Raw genomic sequence first — 14,661 nt, forward strand, 5'->3', positions numbered from 1 at the left:
CTTCCAGACAACTGAAATTAGGATAAGCGAAAATTGTGAATCAAACAAAGGTAGACAATGTGGTCATAAATTTTGTAATTCAGAGTCTTCAACCATTTACTGTCCTAGAACAGCCTCCGTTTAATGCTTTAGTGCAAGAGCTACAGCCTAATTCACGTGTGATGTCCAGAACTACATTGCGCCGGAAAGTAGAAGAGGGTGCCCAAGAAATGAAGAGAAATATTAAACAAGCAATGTCCTCCATTGAATTCATTGCCACAACGACTGACTGTTGGAGTGCAAGAAGGAGAGGATTTCTCGGGGTCACTGCCCACTGGGTGGATCCAGATTCATTGAAGAGGTGCTCTGTGGCACTTGCTTGCTGGCGGATTAAAGGGCCACACACTTTTGATGTGTTGGGCAGTAGGGGTGTCAAAATTAATCGTTTCTACGATGCATCGCGATGCAGACGAGGACGATTCGGTATCGGTTCAGTAATAGACCATAACCGATTATAATGTACGGACTTTCTGACGTCATTTGTCGCGTACGTGCATTGTGGCGGAAGCATACAATGGCAGAGGGAGGCGAGACGCGAGTGCGAGAATATTAAAAATGCTCCAACTACTTTAAAAGCCGACATCTGGGCACGTTTCGGCTTTTAGGAACAACCTGGTAAGCACGACCTGCAGAAGACACGCGCTGTACTGTGCGCTCATGTCACACACAAATAGAATATGCAGGAGGTAGGCTAATACTTCATAAACCACGTTAGCCGTTTTCACCCCGAGCTGTTAACGCCTGGCAGAGTCAGAGAGATGCGCGGATGAGCTCCAACGCCGAATCCGCAGCCAAAAATAAACAGTCCACCCGCCCCAATAATATTCTCTGATTTAAGTATCCGCACCCGATGGTCAAATTACAATTATTCTGTGTTGTTACGCGTGATTATAAATGGATGATCGTCACCTTCAACAGCGGACTCGGCGACGGTTGATGCGCAGATCTTTAATGGTAACATAATAGCCTACACTGATTAATGAGCGCTGCTTTTAAATGAACATTTTTGTAAAACAAAATTTATTTGACAGATTTTCCTTTTCTTAATGGCATAAACAAGCTTTACTCCCTTGAAACTTTAACTGGAATGTCACTGTTTCTGTCACTGCGACTTCCCAAGCACACACACACGCGCGCACATATCACTTTTGAAGAGAAATTTAAAATTGAGGATGCAGTGCATCGCGATGCATTGTGATATCGAATTGAACTGAATCGATGACATGATAATCGTAATCGAACCGAACCGTGAGACCAGTGTAGGTTCACACCCCTATTGGGCAGTGCAGTGAATGACATCCATTGCGAATTTGGGAATTTCATAAAGCCATTTAGAGAATATGGAGAACAACAACAAGATGAGAACAATAACTGTGCCTCCAGTGAGACTGAAGAGGATGCTTGCAGTGATGATGATGAACAGGAAGAGGAAGGTGTTGATGTTGACTTCATTGAGGTAACACCGATCTTAATGAAAGATGATGGCTTACAATTTCAGCTTCCAAATCATCATCGCTGTGCATGTCATCTATTAAACCTTGTCGCCACAGTTGATGCAGCCAAGGCCAATTCCAATGACTCCTATAAAAGACTGTCACGATCAGCTTTTGCGAAATGCAGTGGCTTATGGAACAAGACATCTCGATCCTCCACTGCTTCAGACGTCATAGAGGAAACATGCAAAATACAACTGATCCGGCCAAACGACACACGATGGAACTCATTATTTCTCTCTGTTGAAAGAATCGTGAGAATAATCAAAGATGAAGGAGAAGGGGCCTTGAGAACTGTATGCACTGGACTGAAGTTGCCAATGTAAGTGTAACTTTTTTAAAATATACCTTTCATTCCAATATGTAATTTTGGAAAATATTGCTTACCTATTCAGTTGCTTTAAGTAAGGGGAAATGGAGGACAATTATAGTCCGAGCAGCGTCACCACTCATCACACACACACACACACACACACACACACACACACACACACACACACACACACACACACACAATCACTCTCTCTCTCACAGACAGAGACACACACACACACACACAATCACTCACTCTCTCACAGACAGACACACACACACACACACACACACACACACACACAATCACTCTCTCTCTCACAGACAGAGACACACACACACACACACACACACACACAATCACTCACTCTCTCACAGACAGACACACACACACACACACAATCACTCACTCTCTCACAGACACACACACAGACACACACACACACACACACACACACACACACACACACACACACACACACACACACACACTCACTCACTCTCTCACAGACACAAACAAAAACTCTCTCACAGACAGACACACAAACACACACACACTCTCTCACAGACACACACACACACACACACACACACACACACACACACACACACACACACACACACACAAGACTTAAGTGTTCTTTATGTTTGTTAGGTTGAGTTCAGTTTAAATTTCCTTTCTGGAGGAATTTGCCAGAACCATGGGTCCTCTCGCCAAAGCCCTCAACATTCTTCAAGATGAGACTGATGTTCAGATGGGATGGCTTCTGCCAACTCTGACGTGTAACAGTGTTGTCTCTGCGTTGTGTTGAAATCAGATGGACACCAAATCGCACTTTAAGATGTTTATTCTTTTGACAATGAATATAGAACAGCGGTGATCAGTTTCAGGAATCACCCTCGTGCATTCGCGGCCATTCTCACTCTCGACTGGCACGAGTCTAAAAGACTCTTTTACATAAACTACATAATAAACAGTAATTAAAAACACATTTGAAACTGGTCTGTACCTGTTGACAATGAATATAGAACAGCGGTGATCAGTTTCAGGAATCACCCTCGTGCATATTCTATTGGAAGTGAACATTAAACTTGATATTACAATACATATAACAGTGACACAAACCCAAATCATACAACATACTTCTAAACACAAGTATAACTCAGTATTAGCCCCTGAAATGGTTATATAATTACTAAAATATATTTAACACACGGAGCACTCACTCACCGCGGCCATTCTCACTCTTGACTGGCGCGAGTCTAAATGACTCTACCGGAACCAGTTCATCATTCTACCAGATCTGGGCAGAGAGTGCAATTAAAGGGGCCATACATGAAAATAACTGTAGCAAGTGGAAGCACATATTTGACCTGTTACAGATGCTCCTCATCAATAAGCTTGAACGAATCCACATAAATTCCAGGTAGAGATTCTTTCCCCTCATGTTATTAAGGTGTTTTCCTTATCATACACAATTCAACTCCCTTAAAACTTCATATAGCATACGTGTAGGAAGTTAATGTGTGCCATTAGTAAAATGATTAAAAAGAGGCCTTTATGAACACATTGACCAAGAACACAATAGATGTAAGACCTTCAAATCATATTTAACAATTAAGTATTGGGATGCTTGTTGTTATTGTCATTGTCTCAGTATAAATGCACGCTTAAAACAGCGTAGACATCTGATGAGAACCTATTAAACCTAGGTATGTATCTATGTATGTACATATGTTTTGTGGCATTTTTATTTCAGATGTCATGCGCTTAGTTCACAAAACAAAAGTAAACAAAAAAACTAAACAAGCACATATTATATAAGTTTATTTATTTAAAAGGGTGGGGGGTTGTGACCTGGATTCATATATATGCCTAAAAGGCAAGTTTGATGTAGATGGACCCCATAGCCTTATTGTTCAAGGTACTACATGCTGTTCATGTTGTTCAGGAAAAAGAACAAGGAAATTTAACACAACCTAGACTGAGTTGTGGCCAGGGAAGTAAAGCTGATCTAATGGGGCATAGAAACTGATCTTTGCCCTCATATGTCAACTTTAGCTGCCGATCCATAACTGTGCATGTTGCTCCAAATTAGTTCATTCTTTTTCCTCTGTACTGTACACCGGAATTGCACTATCATTTATATAACATGATTTCTGGCATCTGTTCCAATATATGTTGTATATTAGGACTTGCCTACATCAAGGACCATCTGGAGGAAGAATGTTCACATCAGTCACCAGCCAATGGATCGAGTGCTTCAGATGACGATGACTTCTTTTGAAAAATGGAGAAATCTCATGGGCAGGAAAGTGGTAAACAGCTAGAAGGGTACCTTGCCTCTAAAGTAGGCAACAAAGAGATACTGCAATCTTATCCTGCGGTTTGCAAATTGTCTCTTAAAATCAACACTGCATTACCAGCTTCTGCTGCATGCGAACGTCTCTTTAGCACTGCTGGACTGATTTTCAGCCCAAGAAGGGCAAGAGTGGATGCCAGAAATTTTTAAAATCAGCTCCTCCTCAAACTAAACAAAAAATATTTTAGCTTTAGGTAGGTCATACTGTTAACAGTGCCATTTCTGTTATTCTTCTGTTATAGCACATCCCTACTAGTTAGTAGTTCAACATACTACGTAAGTCTTCAGGGAATCTGGTGGTGTGTTAGTTTCTGTTTTTGTGTGATTTATGCAAACACTAACATTTGTTTATAGAGTGGGCATACAGCTGTGTTGTAAGGAGTCATGTTTAGTAAATTGGAAAAAAGACATCTTTTGTAAACTTGAGTAAATCCATTTTTGCAAGTTATTGCACAGCTGTGATATAGTAAAGGAGCAATGTGCCATGTGATAAAGGAGTAAGATTTCTACATTTCTTCAAACAATAAATTGTTAAAGAAATATGTGTCTAATGTAGCCTGGTTAAAACCAGACCCTTCTCAGTTGAAACTGAGTGAAGGGTCTGGGGAAGCTATGTAGACGAATCATTTCCAAAGGGGCGTCACCAACCGACGTAGCTCAGCTTGATTGACAGGTGATCTGACCAATCATACTTCGCCATCCGCCATTTTGTCTGACAAAGCAGTCAGGAGAGTAGATTAACATAGAAGGATTTGAACTTGAAAAACGGAGTGTACTGATACATTTCCGTAGTTAAAACAATTAACATTCCTTCTTATGTTTGTTCATGTTTATTTGAGGCTATAAATTAACTAGAAGGAAGAGATGATCGGTTCACAAGAACAGCTTTAACTGATGCTCTATAGCGATCTGTCACGGCACATTAAAGAGCAACAAAACGGTATTTATTGTTTAAATTTCTTTTAAAAAATCACCAAATTTGAAAGCTGAGACTTTGTTTAATATGTTTAATATCAAACGTAACCGAAAAGTAGCCTGCTCTGTCCTGTCTGCCAGCGTGTTATCAGTCTCCTCTCTGCTCCGCAATGTATTTTTCACTGCGTGAGAACTCCTTCAGCGTCGCTGCGCTGTCGTCATCATGTAAATCCCTCCCCAAACGTTTCTGATTGGTGCCGCGATTTCAGCGGCACAGAAATGAGTTTGAATGGGCTCTTCTCCAGACTATCCTGAAGAGAGAATTGAAATTCGCCGGAAGTAGTCTGGGTTTTCCCAGGCTATGTCTAATGTGGTTCCCCCCACCCTATTTATTCCTAATCATGTGGTTTCCATTTAGTAGGATGTGCTTATGATAATTTCAAAAGACTTCAGTACCAGATATCACAAATAGAAAACATTGTATTTTCAGAGTGGTGTTAGTGGGCTTTTTCTTTTTTTTTTACCTTGTATGACTTGATTGAGTGTATAAAGGACATGACAAGACATTGGAACTTCATTACACCAAATTACTTTTACTTTTAATACTTAAGTACATTTGAAGTCAAGTACTTTTATACTTTTACTCAAGTCGACGTTTAAAGGGAGCACTTCCAATTTTACTGGAGTAATATTTTACACTAGGTATCTCAACTTTTACTCAAGTACATGGTCTGTGTACTTCGTCCATCACTGGTCTCATTCAATGTCAGTCGTGTGGGTGAAATATAATTTATTAGGCATTTAAAAGCCACCTTACCATGGTGGAGGGGTTTGAGTACCCGAACGACCCTAAGAGCTATGTTGTCCGGGGCTATATGCCCCTGGTAGGGTCTCCCAAGGCAAACAGGTCCTAGGTGACGGGTCAGACTAAGAGCCGTTCAAAAACCCTTTATGATGGATTTAACATCAAGGACCGTGACGGCGCCCGGGCGCCCGGTAGAAAATGTCAATGTGACAGATTTTTTTTCATTCCGTGTATACCGCGACATGTAAAAAAGTGGGCGTGTTTAACTCACAAGGTGTGAGACTGAGACACTGAGATTTGTCAAAGAAACACGGAGAAAGCAGATCAAGAGGATCCACAATGGAATTACTTTTTCTAAAGCGTTGTTGTTAAAGTGATATTTTCGAGGGGAAAGGCGCAGCAGTCAACTAGAGCAGTGCAGCATCCGTAGGCTACAGTTTAGAGGAGTGCACGATCGCAACGGGGAAAGCATGAAGCTTACTTGACAACAACAGTTCATATATCAATATCGTTACGAATAGAAATAACCTTAAATATATATAGTTATCTTATCTGCATTTCCATCTCTTATGTATAGTTACTTTTTAAACACGAAACTCGCATTCAGTCTGACACGCAAGCGGTTGCCGTGGTAATGAACAACCTGCGAATAATCCTGTATCTGAGGCAAAATTACTAAATATGCTGCGCGAGTTATATATTTCTAACTACAAACAATTGGCCACTGAAACAGCTGATAAAATATTGCTTTGATTCAATGCGTGATTACAACTTGTCACTCAAATTAACCGATCGCATTTTACTGATACAAAAGACGCGCGCATGCACACGCACTGAGAGGGAGCGCGGTGTGTCAGTGTTCACCGAGCTTAAATAATGACGCAGTTACAAGGTGTGTATAATTTACACTACTTAGTCAACACTAACAGTAGCTGCTGTTCGGTTTTCATACTGCTGTTCTCCTAGTCACTTATGAACTTGATTAACTTGACGCTTCTGAACATCTCTTGATTAAAGCTTTAGGTGACGGGTTGCCAGATATCACAAAAAGAGCAAAACAAGCCCTTTAAAATGCAGTATAATTAGCATAGTTTACCAAAGAAATAATTTACCAACAAAAAGAAAAAGAAAATTCAAATAAAGTGAAGTAGCCTACTTTTCATTTCTAAAGTATTTGGGATTATTTATTATACAAAGCCCTTTTTGTCGATTTTTCGAGAATAACTACATATACAAATAACTATACTGTGAAATATATCGTTACCGTGAAATAAAATTTGTCATTCCGTGAAACAGAATTTTGGTCATACCGCCCACCCCTACCGGCAGGCCAAGAGGACTGCAGCCCGGGTGGTTGGTGAGGCAAAAAAATCGGCTTGGTGAGGCCATGGAGAAGGACTATCAGTTGGCCTCGAAGAGATTCTGGCAAACCGTCCGTCACCTCAGGAGGGGAAAGCAGTGCCCTACCAATACTGTTTACAGTGGAGATGGGCAACTGTTGACCTCAAATGGAGATGTCGTCAGACGGTGGAAGGAATATATATATGGTAGGATCTCCTCAATCCCACTGACACATCTTCCATTGAGGAAGCAGAGGCTGGGGGCTCAGAGGTGGACTCGTCTATCACCCAAGCTGAAGTCTCTGAGGTAGTTAAGAAGCTCCTCGGGGGCAAGGCACCGGGGGTGGATGAGATCCGCCATGAGTACCTCAAGTCTCTAGATGTTGTGGGGCTGTCTTGGCTGACACGCCTCTGCAACATCGCATGACGGTCGGGGACAGTACCTTCGGGCTGGAAGACCGGGGTGGTGGTCCCTCTTTTTAAGAAGGGGGACCGGAGGGTGTGTTCCAACTACAGGGGGACCACACTTCTCAGCCTCCCCAGGAAAGTCTATACCATGGTACTGGAGAGGAGAATATGGCCGATAGTAGAACCTCAGATTCAGGAATAACGTGGAACACTGGACCAGCTCTATACCCTCTCCAGGGTGCTGGAGGGTTCATGGGAGTTTGCCCAACCAGTCCACATGTGCTTTGTTGATTTGGAGAAGGCATTCGACTGTGTCCCTCACGGCATCCTGTGGAGGGTGCTCTGGGTGTATGGGGTCAGGGGCCCTTTGCTAAGGGCTATCCGGTCCCTGTTCGACCGGAGAAGGAGCTTGGTTCGCATTGCCGGCATTAAGTCAGACTGTTTCCCGATGGATGTTGGACTCCGGCAGGGCTGCCCTTTGTCGCCGGTTCTGTTCATAATTTTTATGGATAGAATTTCTAGGCGCAGCCAGGGGCCGGAGGGTGTCAGGTTTGGTGACAACACGATTTTGTCTCTGCTTTTTGCAGATGATGTTGTCGTGCTGACCCCATCAGACCAGGACCTTCAGCATGCACTGGGACGGTTTGCAGCCGAGTGTGAAGCGACTGGGATGAGAATCAGCACCTCCAAATACAAGGCCATGGTTCTTAGTCGGAAAAGGGTGGCTTGTCCACTTCAGGTTGGTGGAGAGTTCCTGCCTCAAGTGGAGGAGTTCAAGTATCTTGGGGTCTTGTTCACGAGTGAGGGAAGGATGGAACGGGAGATTGACAGACGGATCGGTGCAGCTTCTGCAGTAATGCGGTCGATGTACCGGTCTGCCGTGGTGAAGAAAGAGCTGAGCCGCAAGGTGAAGCTCTCGATTTACCGGTCAATCTACGTTCCTACTCTCACCTATGTTCATGAGCTGTGGGTCATGATCGAAAGGACAAGATCCCGGATACAGGCGGCCTAAATGAGCTTTCTCCGCAGGGTGGCTGGGCGATCACTTAGAGATAGGGTGAGAAGCTCAGTCACTCGAGAGGAGCTCAGATTAGAGCCGCTGCTCCTCCACATCGAGAGGAGTCAGCTGAGGTGGCTCGGGCATCTGTTCCGGATGCCTCCTGGACGCCTTCCTGGGAAGGTGTTCCCGGTGCATCCCACCAGGAGGAGGCCCTGGGGAAGCCCTAGGACATGCTGGAGGGACTATGTCTCCCAGCTGACATGGGAATGCCACGGTGTCCCCCCGGAAGAGCTGGAGGAAGTGTCTAGGGAGGTGGGAAGTCTTGGCATCTCTGCTTAGACTGCTGCCCCCGCAACCCAGCCACAGATAAGCGGAAGAAGATGGTATGGTATGGTATGGTATGGTATGGTAGGCATTTAAAAGCTCTATTGAGAAATTTAAAACATGGAAAGCTCAAAAAGCAATAATATCAGGATACTTCATGACTTTCAGAACTAAAATTATTCCTGATTCAAGCAGAATCTGCAGAAAATAAAAAAATGGACAATAACAATGATTTTGATAAAATGAGTAAAGAGTTTAATCAATTATTGAAGCAAATACAAACATTAAGTAAAAGTTAAAGTGAATGAGATATATCTCTCTCTATACTGACTTACAAGAGCCAAAGCATCTCAAGAGAAGAAGAGTCCAGTTTAAAAGATACATGGAAGTATATTTCCAAGAGTAGAAGTGGAAGAGACACTAAATGTTCTGATGAAAAACAATGAAGAATGGGTTAAAAATTAATATCAGATTCACATCTCTCTTAAAAGTGTTATGTTCTCTTCTTCAGCTCCTGAACTTTGCCTCCAAAGGTTTTAAAACCTCCAGTGTGAATTTTCTGGTGCTCTTTCAGTTCATCGTCTGTAGTGAATGACTTCCAGCATTTCGCTTCTTCCCAGTGTGAACTCTCATGTGAATCTTCAGACTTAATTTTTATGTGAAGCGTTTCTTACACTGAGAGCAGAAGACGGATTTTTTGGCTTCTGTTTTTTCCTTTCTTTTTCACGTCCATCGGGTCTAAAAAGAAGCATTACATCAAGTGAGAATCATGTCTTACTCATGTAGTTAAAGTAGTGTTGGGAGCTTTCTAAACACTGCTTCCCAAAGCTCAGACACCTTTATGAATCTATGTTTCAAATCATGTTCAGATTTGTGGTGGTTCAGAGCATGTATCAAACTGCGAAAGTCACATGATTTCAGTAAACGAGGCTTTGTTGCCTCATAACCGTTTTGAAATGTCAATGATCTCTGTGAACCCATCATGCAGTTAACCATTGAACAAGTGTATATGGGTTTTGCCTGATCTCTGATCAGTTTTAAACATGTGTAGATGTTTTAACGAGACTTTTATATAATAATAACAAAATATTCAACATGACATCATGACTTTGCGTAAACATACACGCCACTTTCAAGTCAAGTGGCGTGTTATTTATACGCATTTTTAGCTTTCCGCGTGTATGTCCACGCGCGTGTATGTGTACGCCGTTAAACCTCCGAGTGATTCCGCGTGTATGTGTACGGCGTTAAATGTCCGAGCGAAACGGAGGAAAATGTATATCTACATCTGGGGAGCAATATTTTTTTTCCTAGGATGGTAGAGGAACACTCATAAATGGTATTAACCCGAGTGATGGGTAGGTTTAGGGACGCGGTTGGGGTAGGTCATATATATTTATATACAGTAATGTAACGTAAATCAACGGCGTTGATAAACACGCTGAAAAGCGATTATGCGTGTTGATAACACGCCAAAAATGGAAATACGAATTGGCGTGTCATATAGACCCCGAAGCCGCCGCCAGGCGCCGCCATTTGCGCCATTTAGAATTTCAGCCGCCGCCAGCCAATAATTTCTTAAGCCAAATTGAGCCGCCATCTGATAAAGTTTGGCTGAGCCGGCTAGAATTATTTGCATCAAATAATAATTCTATCACATAGAGACATACACACACGAAATATATAAACAATACATGAGATCTATTTTCCCACTGGATTCATAACAGCACAGTCTTGTGCTCGTTGCTACGATACACAGAGACTCACAGTGAATTGACGACCAATTAAAATTGCTCGTTTTCCGTACAGAAGAAACGATGCATTTTTTTTCTCGCACTGAGGTGAAATGGCGGAAAGAAGCAAGCAAGGTAATTTTGATCTCACTTCTCACATACTTTCCTAATTCCTACTTACTTTTTTTTTTAACTTAGGCCGACCCAGACTTTTGTTAAATCTTCAGGGCACGGTTGCACAAACACCTGAATCAAAGATTGATGTTATGAACCAAATATTCTGGAACGGAGAGATTTATAGCACTGAACGTGATATTACTGCAGTAACAAACCACCGTTTCTAATTCACGACGCATGCTTCAGTGTACATTGAAGTGAAATGTGCAAAACTTTGTCCAAAATAATACTGATAACAGTGTGTGTTTATATTAAGGCGAGACACGGCAGGCAAAAACATCGTTTTTGTTTTACTGGTCAATTTTGAGATTTTTGGATATTTGTCTTCAATAACATGTCTTCTTTCAGACTTGTGGTGAAAAAAAAGTCCGAAATACACATTTAGGTCTTTATTTTACTACACTTCGTCTGTTTGAGTCTGTAGATTTCTCATAAATTCAACAAAAGTTTGCGTTCTTAATCAACATACTTCTCCGCGATCTCTTCCGTCACCCTCTCATCACATGCACCGTTAGGAAGCGCTCTCTCTTCTGTGCAATCCTGTCAGATCCAAATATGGTCATTTCCTTTTTATCAGCAACCGTGAAAGTAAAAAAGACTGAATGCGCGATCTCATTGGCTGATGATAAATCTTTAAAGCCCGTTTTCTCAAAATGACCTTTCTCTCATACTCCAAGTCCGAAATCTCCACTTCAGTAGTATCTAGTTATATTATGAAGACATTTACAGGGGGATTTGTAAATATATTATTCCTAGCCTGATATATATAACATTTTATTCCAAAAAACATGGCTTCAGCCATTTGCAGCTATGAAAAGTTTGGCGGCTGCAGCAGCCATTTAGGTTTTGGCTGAGCCGGCTAGCCAGCCAATAACTTCATCAGCCAGCCATTATTCTCAAAACAAATGGCTTCGGGCTCTAGTGTCATACATACGCCATTTCATGAGATCAGTCTGAAATATTAGTAGTTGATAGTCTCTTATTCGCCTGTTTAGCTGAGCAATCCATGCAAAAAACAAAAAGAGCCCTGAAAATGTATTAAAACCCACATATTATACTAATACTTAATATTTATGATATTAAATGATTTGTTGATTGCATTTGATTGATTACCTTCAATAACACATTTGCAATAGTTTGTAAAAGGTGTTTTTAAGCATGTTTGGCCTGAGTTGTTGCATTACACTGTATTAACCCTCTGGGGACCAAGCTGTTTTTGGGGCCCTTGAGATGTTCTGACATTTGACATTTGTGCTTTTTTCAGTTATTTATAAACATGTTAATGACAAAGGTGTAAATTCACTCTATATAGCACAAACAGGGCTACCATAATATGCGAGCAACTTGTATGTAGATGTTTGTATTTTTAAGAGAATAATGTTTATGCGTGGTTATTGGAAAAAATAAAAATGAAAGTTGCTGAATTAAGACCACAAAACACATATTAAATATGTGTCCACAAGACTTTTGACAAATGGATGTTGTCCCTTTGAGTTCTAGCTTCAAAATTATATGAAAATAGTCTTGCTTTATCGTTCACAAAAAAAAAAAAATACATTGATTTAAATGGTGTAAAACAGGCTTTGCTTGGAAAGCCAATATGCGAGGGGGAGGAGTAGTTTACACCCACTCTGCATAATGACTCTGCCTAATGAGCCATTCTTTCAGGTGTGACACTGACTGAGCCACAATGCAAGGACAAAAGATTTATTTAGAAGAAGACTTATATTGACCATTTAAGATTTTGCTTACATCTCTCTATCGTAAATATGTTTTGCTATTTTATTAAAAATGTTACAATTACAACAATAATTACAATTTCAACAATATTTCAAGTGTACTCTTTCTTTGTAAAAAAGAAAAAGAAAAAAGATTATAGGCCTACATTTTATCATATGTATTCATTAGTTTGAATATAGCCAACATTGGAACATCTAACATCTTAGTCTATGACTTTATTTTTGACAAATATATATATATATATATATATATATATATATATATATAAAACGTTAGATATGAGCAGAAATTGCTAAACAAAAGCTTATTTTATGTGGCAGTATATTTTACAGTAGCCTAAAAACTGTACCCAAATCTAGTCAACAAGTGACTGACTGTAACGTTGTTTTTATGAAATATTAGGGCATATAAATGCTAATTTGCAGTTTAATACGTTGCTTATACAAATACATTTTATTTCAACATATTAGGGGTGTAAATCGGAGCCTACATGACGATTCGATACGATACCGATTTCTTAAGCCAACGATTCGATTATTTTCGATACTTCAGAATTCCCCGCGATACGATTCGATACGATTCAATACTAGATTTTTACATGATATCTAAGTTTCATATAAATCAACAAAAATAATAAATAATTTGCCTTTTATTGAGAATGCAGAATACAATTGCATGTCGCAAAGAAATTGTTTTTCCACCTCCACGAATGAGACAAGTGTTGTTCATTATGTCGCCTTGTTCAGGTAAATTGTAGTTTTCCTTGCTTTACCCCGGTCTTAAAGTAAAAAAGATGACTGGAAAATAGTACAATTAAATTAAATACATTTATGGTGAGATTACTACAATTTATTTAATTAAATGCATTTATGGTGAAATTACTACATTTTCATGTCAATCTGTGTTCATTTTGACCACGAAACATGCGCTGTCACTTTAATTCAGCGCGTGCAGCACAGCACAAATAGACTCGGTGCGGAAACGATCTCTGCACTTCTGTATAGCCAAATGCACCGCAACTGGAACGGATAAACGGACCGCAACCGCGTGCAGTGTGAAAACTCTAACCTGTTAACATGGGTATGGAAAAAAATACGCACTACAAACGGAGTATGTGTGAAACGGGCGCAATCAGACAAACGGCAACTCTTACCACAGCTCCGTCTGTTTTCCTGAAGCCAAAATACATCCACACCCATGACTTGACGCCGACTGGAGTGTGTAACATTTCACTGTCATTGCCAGCTCGCTCTGACGGTTCCATCGCTCTTGAAAGTCAGACTCAACAATATGTGTGTGAACATAGATAGACTGTGAAACGTAAGTAACGCGTGTGAAGTAGAAGACAATAATGAGGTTAGCGCGTTTATATACTGTCTATGGGTTAGCGCCACCCGCAGCTTAGTAGATTGTACGCATATGTCGGAGCAGATGCTGAAAATAGACAGGCGGCAAAATTAACACATTAATCGATACTCTTGCGGACGCATCGATGCATCGAATCGTCGGCTGTATAATCGATGCATCGATACGAATCGATTAATATTTACACCCCTACAACATATTCCAGTCGATTTTTACTCATCTCAGTAGGCTATAGCAAAGCAGTTTATTCTTTCACACACAGACGCGCGATTTATATTTAGGCTAAACAGTCTTTACAAATATGTACCCTTCATTCATCTCACAGAAAGGCGAGTCATATTATAGAAATGTGATTCATCTTTTTGCGGTTTGCATAGGCCTACACTAACGTTATTCCATAACGTTATTCCACACTTGAGAAAAGAAAACAGCCTACCTCACTCCTCAGCGGGATCTGCTCCTCATATCAGGAGATATTGCTCCTCATATCAGCACTGTTCTGAGGAATCTTTTCTCCATAAGGTAGGCTATATTATGCCTCACTCGATCGCGACACGCTTTGTTTACAGCTGATGTGGGCGTTTCACAGATCTTCAATAGTTCTCAGAATTTGCGTTTGAATAGCACGCGCTCTCCGGGGAGTCGTC

This window comes from Rutilus rutilus (assembly GCF_951802725.1).
Source record: "Rutilus rutilus genome assembly, chromosome: 1".
Taxonomy (NCBI): Eukaryota; Metazoa; Chordata; class Actinopteri; order Cypriniformes; family Leuciscidae; genus Rutilus; species Rutilus rutilus.